Here is a 16,904-nt window from a genome sequence, read left to right as displayed (position 1 = left end):
ACTGTACCTCGAACATAACGAAGTATTCTTTTAGCTGCTTTCCAATGACTTTCACGGGGGTTTTGCATAAAACGAGCAACAAGGCCAACAACAAAGGAAAGATCAGGACGAGTATGGGTTAAATACAAGAGTTTTCCGACAAGTTGACGGTATAAGGTAGCATCAACTTCAGGAGAAGTACAAGAGACTGAAAGTTTGACTCCAGACTGAAAGGGAGAAGGGGCTGGCTTACAGTCTTCCATGTGAAAATGACGAAGAATATCACAAGCATACTTGGACTGGGAAAGGAAAATACCCTCTTGGGATTGCAAGACTTGAAGACCGAGAAAATAGTGTAAGTGTCCTAAGTCTGTCATTTCAAATTTCTTTTTAAGGCTGGACTTCACATGGTTTATAAGGTTGGGATCACTACCAGTAAGAATAAGATCATCAACATAAAGAACAAGGATGATAAGAGAGTTGCCCACTTTCTTGGTGTAGACAGTATTGTCAGAATGACACCTAGAAAAGCCAGATTCTAAAAGAAAGCTATCCATTTTGGCATACCAAGCCCGAGGAGCTTGCTTGAGGCCATAAAGGGATTTCTTAAGTCGACAAACGAGGCTGGAGTCTGTTTGTATGAAGCCAATGGGTTGTTCCATATAGATTTCTTCCTGCAAGTCCCCATGCAAGAAGGCAGATTTAACATCCATTGATGGACTTCCCATTTTAAAGAGGCAGCAAGGGAAAGAACAAGGCGGATAGAGTTCATTTTGGCAACAGGAGAGAAGGTTTCAGTGTAGTCAATGCCTTCAACCTGTGAAAAGCCCTTAGCAACTAGACGAGCTTTATGTTTATCAACTTTCCCATCTGGTCCATACTTGGTTCTGTAAACCCATTTACATCTAACAAGTTTGCGTCCCTTTGGTAGAGGAACAAGATCCCATGTATCATTTGTCATCAATGAATGATATTCTTCATTCATAGCTGCTTCCCAATGTGGATGGCCTGAAGCTTCTGCAAAAGTGTCAGGATCATGATTTACTGGAGCTTGAGCCAGTAAAGAAGAGGCTCTTTCAAACTGAGAACGTGTACGTCGCTGATCTGTAGGATCACCGGCAAGATCACCTGCTGCATCCCGAGTAGCACGGACCCATCTTGGAAGTTGAGGATCCTGAGAAGGTGGGGGAGGATTATCATCCTCGCTTTCATCATCTGAAGAAGAAATGTTTTCAAAGATAGAAGAGATAGGAAGAGGTGGCACATCCGCCGGACTAGGCTCGCAGGCCGATTTATTTTCATCAAATTTTACATCTCTTCTAATGATAACATTTTTGGACTTAAATGGAATAAGTCTATAACCTTTTACATCTTCAGAATATCCAACAAAAGTACATTTCTCACTCTTAGGTTCTAAAGCTTTATGCTTTTCATCTGGAATATGGGCCCATGCTTCACTTCCAAACACACGAAAGTGACTTACATCTGGTTTAATGGAACTCCAAGCTTCTTCTGGAGTGATATTCTCTAGAACCTTAGTAGGAGTGCGATTGATTATATAATTTGCACAATTAATTGCTTCGGCCCAAAAACTAAGACTGAGTCCTTTAGATTGCAGCATACAATTAGCCATTTCCTTTAAGGTGCGATTTTTCCTTTCAGCTACACCATTTTGTTGTGGAGTGTATGGAACAGTATGTTGCATTTGAATTCCATTTTCGGTGCAAAAGTTGATGAATGTGTTTTTAACATATTCTCCACCATTATCAGTTCTTAGCTTAAGAATTTGATGTCCAGATTGTTTTTCAACAAATGCTTTGAAGGCCAAAAAGTGTTAAATACTTCGCTCTTGAGTTTTAAGAAGTATACCCAAGTGCGTCTGGAGAAATCATCAATGAAAGTTAAGAAGTACTTGCAGCCAGAGAATGAAGCAACAGGAAGAGGACCACATAAATCACTGTGCACAAGCTGTAAAGGGGCTGAGGCGTGCCAAGAGGCACGTTTGTCAAAACTGTCCCGATGATGTTTTCCGAGTACACATCCGGAACAAACACCATCTTTGCAAGATACCATAGGAAGACCTGTCACCATATTTTCTTTACATAGATGCTGAAGGGAGCGATAGTTTAAGTGACCAAATCGCTCATGCCAAAGTTTGCTCACTTCATCATTATGAGCAACAAATACTGAGGGAAGATGGGATGACCCAAAGTTGTGAAACTTATACAACCTTTTGGAATCATCAGCAAGACCAGTAGCTAGAATCTGTTTAGGATCTTTTAGATCCTTGATTACAACATCATGAGGTGAAAATTCAACAATTTTACCTTCACCTGAATGAGTTATCTGATAGACAGATAGAAGGTTGCAGGATAAGTTTGGAACACATAATACATCATTAAACTGACCATTGTCTAGATGAACAGTTCCAGTCCCTACAACATTAAGAGATCTATCATCACCAACATATATATTTTTGGTGTTACAATCATTTAAAGAAGAAAACATGGCTTGGTTTTTGGCCATGTGACAAGAGGCTCCAGAATCAATGAGCCACTCATGAGAATGAGAAGAAGAAGAAGATACATTTAATGCATAACCAGACTGAGATGATTGACAATGACATGCAGAAAGTGCCATTCCGGAAGTTGAAGTTGAAGTAGGCTCCACATGGATGTTATGTTTCTTCATTGCGGCTTCCAAGGCTTCCATCTTCTTAAAGCATTTAGATTCTAAGTGGCCATCTCGATTACAAAAGTTACAATGTCTATCAGTCTTCTTCCATTTGTTTTTATTGGTCTTATCATTTTGCTGAAATGATCTTTCATTTTGAGGCTGAGATGGTTTAGGACCATTCTTTTGAGGATATGACTTCTTAGGATTCTTTGAATTTGGTTGCTGCTGGGCGGCTAACGCTTTCGTGGAAGAGTTTCCAAGATTAAGAAGACCAAGGTGTAAGAGTTTTTCTTGTTCTCTTATTAAGGAATCACAAAAGGAGTCAAAGGAAGGGGCCTTGTAGTCTTGTCCTTGACAAATGAAAGCTTCCCTTGTAGAATGGAAAGTGGAAACAAATACAGAGTAGGCTGGTCCCAACTTAGTAAGGATGGAATAAATAAGGTTACCATCTTCTTTCTTAACTTTAACACCTTCCAAGAGATATCTAAGGGTCTTGAATTTGGACAAGAAATCTTCAATGCAAGAAAAATTATTAGGATCCAAAGTAAGCAGCTCATTTTCAAGTTGATGGGCTCTAATTTCATTTTTAATCCCAAAAACTTTAGCAAGTTTTTCTAATGCTTCATGAGGAGTCTCAAGTTCTGCAATGTGGAATCTAAGATCAGGAGAAATAGACATCCCTATCAAACCACGTGCTTGATCTTGTCTATTTTCCCATTTTGCCGCCTTGTCTTCATCTTTTGGTTTCTTCTCTTGGTCTGTGGCTATTCTGAAGAGACCTTTACTTCTAAGTAAATCTTCCATGTAGGCTACCCATTGGAAGTAGTTAGTGCTGTCAAGAATGACTTGGCATGGACTTTCCATTTTAAAAAAAAAACTGAAGCTGAAGATGCTGAAAGTAAGTGTTCCAATGGATAGATCTCGAAAAAATAGGCGGTTTTAAAAAAAACGGCTCTGAAAAAGGCTTCCGGATGAAGAAGTTATGGCTTTTTGAAAAAAAATTGTTGACGTTGCCGGCAAAGTGCGCGAATGTGCGGGAATGAAAAAATCCGCCCCCACAAAATGGAGACTTGAACCCAAGACCTCTACTCTCTTAAAATAGCTTTGAACCAATTGATCTATACAAAAAATTTGAGAGAGAGAGAGAGAGAGAGAGAGAGAGGGGGGGGGGGGCCTCGGTTTGCGTGCTTGCCTTGAGAAAGCTCTTTTTCCCTACAAAACACAAAACACAAAACCCAACACGAATATGCAAAGAAAAACGAACCTTGCGGCTCGAAGTTAGCTTTAGCCAAAAAACTAGAAATTTAAAAAAAAAAATCTCAAAGTTAGCTTTAGCCGAAAAACTAAATATTTTTCTCAATGTTTCTGATTTTCCGAGATCACACTAAGGTGCAGGGAAAAGAGCATACGCATGAGAAAAATCCTTCCTTTCTGTTTCTGATTTGCCCAGATCGCACAGAGTCGCAGGGCAAAGAGCATACGCAGAAATGAAAGGTATAGATCCGGTTAAAAAAAAAGGCTAAATAAACTGAGACCGAAATAAGCAGAGAGAAAATAACAGTAAACTGCAAAAAAAAACACTGTATACCTCCCGATCTGAAAAATGACGCAGCTAGGGCTACCGGAAACCTTTTCGCGTGAAACGAAAGGGGTTCCTCACTGGAACAGATGCTCCGAACGCAACAGAGCAGTCCTCTCGGCCCGAAAGCAGTCAGAAACAGCAGATCTAGGAAACGACAGCCGCATGCAGTTCTACCGGCTTCAGATTTGGATCACCAACGGACGCGGCCCTCAAATAGCTCTGATACCATGTAGGAATTTACAGGGTAAGTTCCACAGAAAGAATACCAAAAGGACACCGCTCACAACCAGATCTCAAATCAATACACCAGTATTTTTGACGTGGTTAAAACCCTCAGAGTGCAAGGAGGGAAACAGTCCACGGCCTGTCCCAACGTGGGTACTACAGGCAATTTATTAATCAAAGAATGAAAATTTACATAAGCTTCTCTCATGCACGGATTACCCGAACAATGACCCTCCATGCGCTTTAAATAGAACTCATGGACCAATCGGGTGTCAAGCCACGGATCAAGTGTCGGTAATACCGAGGTGAGAGTGAACCGTCGGATCACTACATATCGTGACCGTCGGATTGTAAGTTACAAAATGTACAACGGTAAAGAAACACACTTTACCTAACTCTAACCTAACTCTATACTAGACCAAGTTGAACTTAACTATATCCTATGTGTCGGAATATCCTAACACCTCCCACATCTACCCAAGTAACTAGCCAACCATGGTAACCATGTGATGAGAGGCTACTATGATTGGATTCAATTCCCTATGTGACCTTAGGGAAATGGAATCGATGGAAACACAACATACAAACCTTCCACGTCATCTACAGGACCCTTGAGAACCATGCCAACACTTCAGGCAACTTGCACCTAGGTCCCACTGAAGTTTTTGATCACTTGTCCTCTAGATGCTCTCATGATATGTGCATGCAAGCATCTAGGGACCTCTGGACGCTCTCATGGGCTTGCAACCAAGCATCCAAGGACCATTTTGTCCAGTTCTGTGCTAGCATTGTTGAGATTTGAGCTATTTTTTTAGGCCCAGAACTCAAGTCACTACTCATAATTGTTGGACACCTAATCCTCAATGGGTTAGTGTGGAAGCCGAATAGACAAAAGGAAGTCCAAGAGACCTTGGGATGTGAAACCCAACGGTCAAACCATGTACTATAAATGTATATGATTTGTTAATAAAATTGTACTCTCATGTTTTATCTTTCCTATTTGTCTTTGCCATGTGTGTGTTTAACATGGTATCAGAGCAGGCGTATTCCTGCCCTGCATAATTACTTTGAGCCATTTGTTTTATGGCCTTTCTGTGCAGAAAATAAACCATTCTGATATGTCTATGGATTCTCTGTCTACCTCTCTATGCCTCTGCTTTATTTATGCAATAGAAACGTTGGTAATTTCGTTGCAGTTACTCTCTGCGCACTTAAGAAATACCAACACTGACCCTTGCCAGACCTGCACTCCATACATTCTCCAACAACCAATTTTTGTCCTCACTTTGAACCTGTTGATGCGTGAGCACGTTTTCCTCCTCGAACCTCTCGCGGGACCAATACTGGGCATCCAACGTAGTCTACTAATTTCTAGAGAAGGAGCGTTACCTACATAATTAATGCGAGTTCAATGAATTTTATAATGGAGAAGCAACATAGTTGCCCAGATGTCGATATTAGACAGGCAATTGTGGCTCTGAGTATGAGCAGAGATTTGTTTCAAAAAAAAAAGCACCGATTGGAATAAAATGATGAGCAATTTCCTCTCTACGCGCCGACCTTTACGCTGCTCCTTCATATTCCTGATTTCTGTTGAATGATATCCTACACAACGGAAGCTTGGTGGTATTTATTACATTCGTGGCATCATTGTTACGTCTCAAACCTGCATACATCAATTTTGCGTCCTGTGAGGTTATGAAGTTTTGTCATAATATATAACAATGTATTACCAACCTGCTTTCACTGTTATATTACCTAGTGAATCCTGGTTACATTGAATGCCATCGTTGCATATATATACCTCTCGGTTACTGTTGTATGACCCGACAGTCGTAGTTTACATTGAACGCTGGTTATATCACCTCCCATACCACTTCCTCATACCCCGTGGCTCTCTTTTGCGACATCGCACCGGCGCTATAATATAATGCCTTCCATAATACTCACAGTTACACTGTCATAACAATTACGTTGTCCACTGTCCGCTATCATAATAGTTACATTGTCCGCCTCTTCTAGTTGCAGAAAATGTCAGCGCATCATTCGTGGAGGAGAACATTCCTGCCATCAAAAGATCATTAAGAGAAGGTGAAGAGTTATCTTTGCATATATTATTGTTGTTTCTCTTTGTTCCAACATCGCTACTGTGATTCCAAAATCGCTTGGACTGATTTCCCAACATTTCTTGGACTTTGCTGCGATTCTAGCTAGCAATCAAATGTGTTGTGATTCCAACATCACTCCTTGTGTTGCAACTTTGAAAAGAATTCCGAGAAGTGAGAAGCACCGAGCACTGGTTTGGTGAGATATGGTTGTGTTTATCAGTCTGTAGATGGTTCAACCTGTTGCCTTCGATTATATTGTCTTGATTCATATGGGCTTTATTTGTTTTCAATTTGTTGTGTTGGATGACCACTGGTTGCAAAACTTGTTGGATTTTATGTGATGCATGGAAACATTGTGATTGTGGATTGGGCTTGAAACCACTCGACAAAGAAACCATTCCTTCTCTTGTAGTTGGTCCTCATGGATTTGGGTCAATTCATCATGTGAAGGCTATGTGTTACACAGTAATTTGTCGCCATTTGTCACCGTCCCTGTCACCCCTCTCCCGCACTTTGGAGGACTCATTCCGGGACCTGTGAGAAGTGACATAACTTGAAAACACTTGCATTATATTCCTCTCAGTATGGACTTCATATGCCCTAAAGACATCTCCTGCAGAATATCCTTAAAAAGTTCCCTTTTTCCATTAGCGCAGATCCACAGTGCACTAGTCGCGCCAATAAGGGAAATCCTCCAAATAGGACGCCCCAGTTGGCGCTCTGTCTCAGAGATATACTCGTGCCAACCGAGTTTCGGAAAGCTTTTTAACAAACGCATGCGTGAAGGTTCTTTCCTTTCAACTCATGAAGCATTTTAAGGATAATGCCAATCCCATGGATGTCGTGATTAATCTTATCTCCCTTTCCTCTATCCATAATAGCTTTTTGAGGATAAACCCAATCCCATAGATGGTGTGATTGATCTTATCTCCTTCTCCTCCATCTAGAAAATCTTGTTTCATTGCCTTTGACAAGCTAGTTCGAGCATAGGGAGAATTATACTTTCAGAAGTCTAAGAGATTGCTGTAAGAGTCTTCTTTGCATTCATAATCAAAGAGAGAGAGGCTTGTTCCCAATCCCGACAAGCTTTGCAAGACATATGTAGTTGATCACCCAGCCAAAGGAGGATTTGACGTCAGAACTATGGTTGTATTCTTCTTTGTTGTTTATCCATAATAGATGACTATCATTATGGTTCCACTCTTGTTATTCATTGTAATGATGTTTGAGTTATATCTTTTCTGACCGATATATAATTGCATCTATTGGATTTTATGCTTGTATTTGTGTCGTTCTTTGCATGTGTAGGTGTCCATTCACGAAGATCGTGAGAATCGTGACTGGCCGGAGCAAAGGAACGGGAGTGTCGACTCTTCTACAACACTAGCGTTGGAATCCAAGTAGGCTCTCATCATTTACCTTTAATTTGTAATTAGGAACCTGCGTGTTAGCATTATTTGATTGTTGCTAGACCCATTCTGGGCTAGTGGGGATCGCCTCTGTCCACAGAGGGGATTTACCTCGTAAACAATTTGGTGACTCCGCTGGGGAAACTATTTGTTGTTTGATTTGTAAACTTTGGATGGGGCCTAAAGTATGGCCAGATAGCCTTCGAAACGCTATTGCTCTACATTAGCGAAGTAGATCAACACCACTTCATTCAATCTCCGGTTTGGTTTACGAACCGAACAACTTGGAGTTTGTCTTGCCATTTGGTTTTCTCTTATTTTGCTTGCTTAGATAAGCTTTCTGGGTTGAATTTTTAGTTGTCTCTTGCTGCCTGGTCTGTCTGGATACTGTTGATCAAGCCTTAGACTGCTTGTTTTTATTTTAAGATAGCAAACTTGATTAGCGCGATTTTTTGCCTGACAGTCGCGCCAGTGGGTGCATGTTGCACAAAAACAACTCGCACCAATCCCTTAAAAGCACGAGTTACAGCCTGACAGTCGCGCCAGGCCTGTGAACTTTTCCAATTTGTTTGTTTGGAAGCCTTCTGAGCTTGGATTTCTGTCTTGTCACATCTTTTTCAAATACTGGAGTGTGTCAAAGCTTTGTTTGACTGGTTTTGACCTTCATCCTTCGGGTGTTTTCCTCTTTCCATCGATTTCACATTCCAGCCCTAAGGCATCTAGTGGCTTTGTGCATCGAGCCTTCTATGGGAGTTTTTGGTTCTTTGATTGTCCAGTTGTAGGAATTTACAGGGTAAGTTCCACAGAAAGAATACCAAAAGGACACCGCTCACAACCAGATCTCAAATCAATACACCAGTATTTTTGACGTGGTTAAAACCCTCAGAGTGCAAGGAGGGAAACAATCCACAGCCGGTCCCAACGTGGGTACTACAGGCAATTTATTAATCAAAGAATGAAAATTTACATAAGCTTCTCTCATGCACGGATTACCCGAACAATGACCCTCCATGCACTTTAAATAGAACTCATGGACCAATCGGGTGTCAAGCCACGGATCAAGTGTCGGTAATACCGAGGTGAGAGTGAACCGTCGGATCACTACATATCGTGACCGTCAGATTGTAAGTTACAAAATGTACAACGGTAAAGAAACACACTTTACCTAACTCTATACTAGACCAAGTTGAACTTAACTATATCCTATGTGTCGGAATATCCTAACATCCCCCCTTAAGAACAACTTGGGATAGGATTGAAGGATTTACAAATATGACACAATAGGAGAAGGAAGGAGGCACTAGAGCCTATCCCCCCTTAGTGACAACTTCCTGAACTCCAAGCATATATCGAAGTTTAGTGAACTTCGCCTCTGTGAGAGCCTTTGTGAAGATGTCTGCAACCTGATCATCTGTTGGACAATATTTCACTTCAAGAACATGGTCATGAATGAGCTTTCTGATGAAGTGCATGTGTAGTTCAATGTGTTTGCTGTGCTGATGCTGGACTGGATCTTTGCATAGCTGAATGGCACTTTGATTATCACACCAAAGTGTGGTTGGATGCTGCTGCTCAAAGCCAAACTCTGATAGGATCTGACAAAGCCACAAGGCTTCCTTACTAGCTTCCACGGCACCACGATACTCTGCTTCTGCTGACGAAAGAGAAATGGCAGCCTGTTTCTTACAAGCCCATGTAATAGGTCCTGAACCAAGAGTGAAGACATAACCGGCAGTAGACTTCCGATCATCAAGGTCACCAGCCCAATCAGAATCAGTGAAACCAACTAACAGAGGAGCTGCTTTGGCACTGTAATGAATCCCAAACTGTACTGTACCTCAAACATAACGAAGTATTCTTTTAGCTGCTTTCCAATGACTTTCACGGGGGTTTTGCATAAAACGAGCAACAAGGCCAACAGCAAAGGAAAGATCAGGACGAGTATGGGTTAAATACAGGAGTTTTCCGACAAGTTGACGGTATAAGGTAGCATCAACTTCAGGAGAAGTACAAGAGACTGAAAGTTTGACTCCAGACTGAAAGGGAGAAGGGGCTGGCTTACAGTCTTCCATGTGAAAATGACGAAGAATATCACAAGCATACTTGGACTGGGAAAGGAAAATACCCTCTTGGGATTGCAAGACTTGAAGACCGAGAAAATAGTGTAAGTGTCCTAAGTCTGTCATTTCAGATTTCTTTTTAAGGCTGGACTTCACATGGTTTATAAGGTTGGGATCACTACCAGTAAGAATAAGATCATCAACATAAAGAACAAGGATGATAAGAGAGTTGCCCACTTTCTTGGTGTAGACAGTATTGTCAGAATGACACCTAGAAAAGCCAGATTCTAAAAGAAAGCTATCCATTTTGGCATACCAAGCCCGAGGAGCTTGCTTGAGGCCATAAAGGGATTTCTTAAGTCAACAAACGAGGCTGGAGTCTGTGTGTATGAAGCCAATGGGTTGTTCCATATAGATTTCTTCCTGCAAATCCCCATGCAAGAAGGCAGATTTAACATCCATTTGATGGACTTCCCATTTTAAAGAGGCAGCAAGGGAAAGAACAAGGCAGATAGAGTTCATTTTGGCAACTGGAGAGAAGGTTTCAGTGTAGTCAATGCCTTCAACCTGTGAAAAGCCCTTAGCAACTAGACGAGCTTTATGTTTATCAATTTTCCCATCTGGTCCATACTTGGTTCTGTAAACCCATTTGCATCTAACAAGTTTGCGTCCCTTTGGTAGAGGAACAAGATCCCATGTATCATTTGTCATCAATGAATGATATTCTTCATTCATAGCTGCTTCCCAATGTGGATGGCCTGAAGCTTCTGCAAAAGTGTCAGGATCATGATTTACTGGAGCTTGAGCCAGTAAAGAAGAGGCTCTTTCAAACTGAGAACGTGTACGTCGCTGATCTGTAGGATCACCGGCAAGATCACCTGCTGCATCCCGAGTAGCACGGACCCATCTTGGAAGTTGAGGATCCTGAGAAGGTGGGGGAGGATTATCATCCTCGCTTTCATCATCAGAAGAAGAAATGTTTTCAAAGATAGAAGAGATAGGAAGAGGTGGCACATCCGCCGGACTAGGCTCGCAGGCCGATTTATTTTCATCAAATTTTACATCTCTTCTAATGATAACATTTTTGGACTTAAATGGAATAAGTCTATAACCTTTTACATCTTCAGAATATCCAACAAAAGTACATTTCTCACTCTTAGGTTCTAAAGCTTTATGCTTTTCATCTGGAATATGGGCCCATGCTTCACTTCCAAACACACGAAAGTGACTTACATCTGGTTTAATGGAACTCCAAGCTTCTTCTGGAGTGATATTCTCTAGAACCTTATGTCACACGGAATCTGTCAGGGGTGCGGACACGACTGACCTTCCTAGAAGTCTAAGACATTCTAATGACAAACAAGACAAAATGGAGTGATCTTTCTCTAAATACACCTTTTACAACATGAAAACTACAAGTGTTTAGGCTTACCTTATTCCAAAACGCTGTTGTTGAAGTCCGTTCTTGACGATCCGGATGAGCTCCTCCTTCAAGTCAATTCCTGCAACCACAAACAATCAAACAATTACCAAGCACTTGTATTTCATATAATAAAACATATATTCAACATGCAGACCAAGGAACACATGAAATAACTCATTAACATAAGCTATTGAGAAAAATAAACCAGTTTGTATTAATAACGAAACAAAGAAACTCTTACAACCTGGCCTTGGTGTTGTGCAAGCTCCTCCCAGGGTCCATCAAGGGTTTTCCTCTACTTTGACAAAGCTCACCCTCTCCCAAGTAGAATCAAGTGAAGACAATCTCTCCTCACAAAGGCTCTAATGGAAGACCTAAATCCTGCAGCATTTACCCAAAGAAAATGTATAGCTCCAACCTCTCTTCCTTGTGGCTCAATGCCTTTATTTATAGTGCTGTAAAGAGGTTATTCAGGTCCACTATCAATGGGATCATCCCCCTCTATGGGTGGGATAGCTCCCTTATTGATGGGATAAGCTCCCTCTTAATAGAGATACATGAACCAACTGGAGGCGCATCCATTTCATCAAACCGACCTCTAGAATGTTCTAGAAGTAACCACAAGTAACTTTTTCAAGATAAAACTTGCGCATTTTGCCTTTTACAGAGGGACGCACCTGTCCCTTAATATACAGAGCGTCCATGGACGCATATTTTGTGAACATGACCAGCGTCCCCGCAGGTAAGGCTAGAGAGAACCTGCGACCCCAGAGATAAACATAGTTTTTACAAGACTTTCTCTCTTCTTTGAGTTTGAGATGGATAACAAAGGCATGAGACTTGCCTAAGAGGGTAGCATGACTGTTGATTTGAGCCATACTAACTGTAAGTAGTCAAGGTGACATTTTTTAGTGTAACAGATTGCCCCCTAAAGTGCGAAGCCTGGAATAGAATAGGGTTTTGTAATTCTAGGAAGGGTGAAGCGCTTTATCATTTCAAGGATTGCCTTGTGGATGGCCTGGTTGGAACCTGCAATTTTCAACACAAAATACATGGATAAGATTATATCATCACTGAGGTAGGCATTCCCATACTCAGATTCAAAACTTTTAACTAATGGACTAACTATTCTGATACAGGAATGATCTTGCAGTACATCATTTTTATAGACTTTTGTAGACACAGTATGGACGCAGCCATCTGTTTATGATTAGTCTACATAGACAATGAATACAAAACTCCTCGCAGCCTGGATGGTAGAAACTAGATCCAGGGTCTTCACTTCTACTTCCCGAATTGGTACGATTCTAGCCATGTGATTAAATGATTCGATGTCGAACATGGTAGAAACCACTTGATTACCAGTCAATGATGTAAACTGTTAACAAGCGTGAGAGAAACCACCAGTAATGTCAATGGTCCTCAAAGTACCAAGCACAACCCGTGAAATGTGAATAGATGTTTTGATGTCGAACACTTCACGGAATCCTCTGATCGAAAGTCAATGATGTAAACTGACGTCAAAGGCGAGAAACCTGCCATTGATGCATGCAGACTTCAAGGTACTGTCGATTCCTAAGTCATCTTTCTAGATAATGTGTCGATGTCGATAGAAAGCGACCCGTTGCAGGCAAGCCCGCAACACGAAATCATTGTTCAAGTTGAAGAAATGTTGCTGTAAGGACTGACTCAGGGATGGTCAAATGGATGACAAGTATTTTGCAGATGAAAGTTTTGCTTGCAGACCTCTTGAACACATAACGACACAACAGATGGTTTGGTGACGAATAACTCAAAGTTGATCCCTGAACCCGGTTAAAGATTTTCAAAGTGATTTGGTCAACTGTGAGGTAAAAGATTTCCCAACCCAGGTGAAATGAAAAAGTGTCGTGCTCAAGAGTGGTAATAAAGTTTCTTTGAGACAAAAGGTGACAAATAGGTTCATTCTTCTCTCTTTTCCCCCACCATTTCTGGCAAGTACCTCTTTATTTTTAACAAGCTTGAGGAGGATAACATATGCTTGGTTATAAGCTCATCCTTCGGACGAGTCCAACCTAGTTTAAATTCGAACCCTAGGAAGGAGTGGTTCGTTCCTGTTTGTAATTGAACAGGTCCTTTACTGTAAAAGTTTAACGAGCCCAGTATAGGAGAAACTCGGCGTTTTTCATTTTTAGAGAGTCTGAAAAACTTAAGGAAACTCCACGTTGAACTTTTTCGTATATTGGTGTCCCTCAAGCCCGAAAAAGTATAAAATAATACCTGGGGGAACCGCTTGATCTTGCGACCAAGGAGTACTTTCATAATAGTGTCGTTAATCTGAAAAGTAAAAAGCGATCAAGGACACGTCGTTTTAGTTCCTTATCGAGTTTGAAACGACAAAAACCCGGCAATCTTTTCCTGATTTTGCGGTCAGAAAAGAGCTAAAAGGGGACCGTCTTTTAATTCCGTTTTAACGAGTGAAAAAGAAACACTCGGCGATCTTTTCATGTTTTAGGAGTCAGAAAAGGGCTTAAAAGATGACTCTGAAAATTTGTTTGTGAAAAATTACAATTTCCCTCGAAATCCCTTCGTCCTGCACAAAAGCGACACATTACTCATACCTGTTTAAAATAGGCAAAAATACATTCGAAAACATCTTTTCATGGTAAAAAATGAACTAATTCATCCAAAAAACCTATAAAAAGACCTTTTACCATGTCATTTTTACCGTTTCACTGTTGAGGTTGAAAAAGGAGCTTTTGACAAGAAACTTCCCGTGGTTGCTGCGGAAAATCTGACCGTCGGAATCGAACGCCGCTTCACCGAGGTATTTTACACATCTCACTCTTCATTTTTATCCGTTTAGATTTTTGTTTTTGGTCTCTGTTTCATTTTTTGGGGGGGTTTTGGGTCCAAAATGCGCCCCTCGGCGGACGCAGGTGCCCTTCGGGTGACCTGCGTCCCCCGACTTTTTCTCACACGGGAAAAAGGTCGGGGGACGCAGTCCGCCTTCAGGCGAGCTGCGTCCGGACGCCCTGTGCTACAAAGCCGGGGTGCGTCTTCCGCAAAGGGCGCATTTAAAACCCCAACTCTCTCAAAAAACCACCAAATTTGCTCAAATTAATTTCTAATTGACTCTTTTGATGTGCAGGACCTTAAACATGTTAGACTGGAGAGAGAGAGAGCACGTAGAAGACGATGAAGCTGCGATTAACCACCAACCCTCTCTGGATGCCTTAAGAACATGTGGATTGTACAAATATTGGACCATACCGGGCATGAGGGGCCAGGTAAGATTTTTGGAATGGCTGGTTGAGCGATGGAACGTTCAGGATCAATGTTTTTACATTGGAGGGCACCAGCTCGAGATAGAGCCCTCGGATGTATACTTTCTCACTGGCTTGCCAAACAGAGGTGAGCAACTCAACCTTGCGGGGACCAGGCCGGGTGGCCAATCCCTTGATGATCTCCGCGAGGAGTGGTGCAGACCAGGGACTCGCCATAAAAAAGGCGTGGAGATAAAGCACATCGCTCTGGCGGAACTTAGAGTTATTGCATTTACGGTCACCAGGATTTGTGGCGCGGCCGCCTTGCACATTGCCTCCGGATCCCAAATGCGGATGGCAGTTGACTGTTACCAAGGCACCATCTTCAACTGGTGCGAAGCTGTGTCGGCTCATATGAAGAGCCAACTGACCAAGGCAAAGAACGGACGACTAAAGACTTTTGGATATGGGCCTATAGTTGTGAGCTTTGCCTTGGAGAGAGTTCCTATGCTGATCCCTCAGCAACTCACTGTTGATGACTTGGGTCCTCGGGAGCCAAAGCTTGTTCGATGGGTAGCGGTGATGGCCCGGCATCCTGACGAGGGTGCTGCAGTGGTTCGATTCTCAGACAGTTACTTTGACTGGCTAGAGGGCCAGCTTTTTGTGATACAAGACTTTCCATATGCCGGAATGGATTTCAGAGGTGATCCGGACATGGTTCTTCCACAGGGAGAACAATGGGATGACAGAGGTACTTTCATTTTCACAAGTTTTCTAATTATGTATTTTTTTTATTTTTCATATATATCGTCTCAAAGTAACAGTAAAATTTTAAAAATGCAGATGTTGGACCACAGCGTCCAGCCAATCTCCGGCCTTACGACAGACGACATCCAGCTGCACCGGCACCGGCTCCACAGGACGCGGCTGCGGAAGTACTAGCTGATTTGGAGCATGATCTAGAGCGTCTCACGGCAGATATACCTGAGACTGCTATGGACGATATTCCTATGAGGCTTCAGCGCTTCGTAGTTGCGGTCCCTGGACCGTTTAGGAGATTTTTGCGTAAGGTAGCGCGCGCAGTGGTGTCGTACCGAGAGCACCACCAGTGATTGACTAGTCACTTTTGTAGTCACATGTGACATTTTTGACTTTTTGTACTGTCATTTTGCCGATCATAAGGTGTGTTAAACCTATGATCGAAGACGATGTATATATTTTTGGACACACTTCTATCTATATCTATATATCACTATTACCGGCTTATCTTGTTTAACATGTATGATGAAATGTCTTTTAAATTTACTTGCATGATTATTATAAATGTCTGTCCAACACTCGAGAAGCAATTGCATCTGCTAATGTATTCAAAGACCTTGGAATATGTTGATATTCAATGTAATCAAATTCACGTTCCAAGAGACGCACTCTCAAAAACAACCTTAACAACACAGGATTTCTAATGGCATAAACTCTATTAAGCTGTAATACAACAAGTTCAGAATCTAACCTCACAATCAAACGTCGAATTCCAAATGAAATAGATTCGGATAATAATTCAACCACTGCACTGTATTCTGCAATGTTATTCGTTGTTTGACCGAGGCTTACCCCATGCATAGAAACTAACTCGTCAGAGGGCGAATAGATAACCCAAGCTGCGGAAGAGATATTCCGTGTACTACGACAAGCACCATCAGCAAATCCAATGTATGTTTGGAGAGGCGTCGACATCTACAATATCAAGAGTAAAACCAGGATGAGCCAAAATAATGACGAAAAACCACACTCGCTAAACTAAGCAAACTAACTAAACTAACACACTTGCTAGCTAGAAAGGAAATCTAACCTATCTAAAAAATTCTCCATCCATCATTTTAAGCATAATACCTCTTTAGGTAAAGTCCATTTCTGGGTTTGCCCAAAGAGTCCCCATCAAAATCAACTAACTCATAAGCCCCTTTTGCTAGCTTTCGCTTTACAATGTAGGGCCCATGCCACATGGGAACGAATTTTCCAGCACCTAGCTTATCGTTCGCTTGATCATATAATAGTACTAGGTCTCCTTCTGAAAAACTTCGAGGAGTTACACTTTTATCATACTGGGCTTTCATTCGTTTCGCGTGAGTCTCGATGGCTAAAGTAGCGTCACGTCGAGTCTCATCTAATTTAGCCAAGTATAACAACCGTTTCTCCT

Source organism: Pinus tabuliformis, chromosome 7 (genome assembly GCF_031772625.1).
Source record: "Pinus tabuliformis cultivar Carrire ecotype Pingquan chromosome 7, CPIR1, whole genome shotgun sequence".
In the NCBI taxonomy this organism is placed as follows: Eukaryota; Viridiplantae; Streptophyta; class Pinopsida; order Pinales; family Pinaceae; genus Pinus; species Pinus tabuliformis.
The sequence above is the reverse complement of the archived record's forward strand: the minus strand, read 5'-3'. Positions refer to the sequence as shown.